This window comes from Corvus brachyrhynchos, unplaced genomic scaffold (assembly GCF_000691975.1).
Source record: "Corvus brachyrhynchos isolate BGI_N302 unplaced genomic scaffold, ASM69197v1 scaffold489, whole genome shotgun sequence".
NCBI classification, from domain to species: domain Eukaryota; kingdom Metazoa; phylum Chordata; class Aves; order Passeriformes; family Corvidae; genus Corvus; species Corvus brachyrhynchos.
Window position 1 is genome coordinate 69,100 of NW_008239772.1, and position 230 is coordinate 69,329.

The 230-nt window shown below is 65.2% G+C and overlaps 1 protein-coding gene across 1 annotated transcript in view; it reads right to left on the minus strand.

Moving 5' to 3' along the window:
- Positions 1–56: 56 nt before the first annotated feature.
- Positions 57–230, minus strand: part of LOC108448816 (integrin alpha-L-like) — a 4,318-nt gene continuing 4,144 nt past the window's right edge. The window contains exon 13 of the mRNA XM_017742935.1: positions 57–164. The gene's annotated coding sequence lies outside the window, so the exon portion shown is untranslated. The remainder of the gene's footprint in view (positions 165–230) is intronic.

Consider the following 230-nt stretch of genomic DNA (forward strand, 5'->3'; position numbering starts at 1 on the left):
CCAGAGCACCTCTCCACTAGATCCCCCTGCCCCTGAGCATCCCCCCGCACCCTGCGATCAGAGTCCCCAGCCTCCCCCCTCACCTGGGCGATGCTCCTGTTCAGCTCCTGACCCACAGAGTCTCCCAGCTCCAGCTCCACAGCCACACAGGGGCTCCCTGGTTCCTATGGGGCAGTGGGTGAGTTTGGGGATAGGGGATCACTAGGGACAGGGGGGAGTGGGGGGATAGG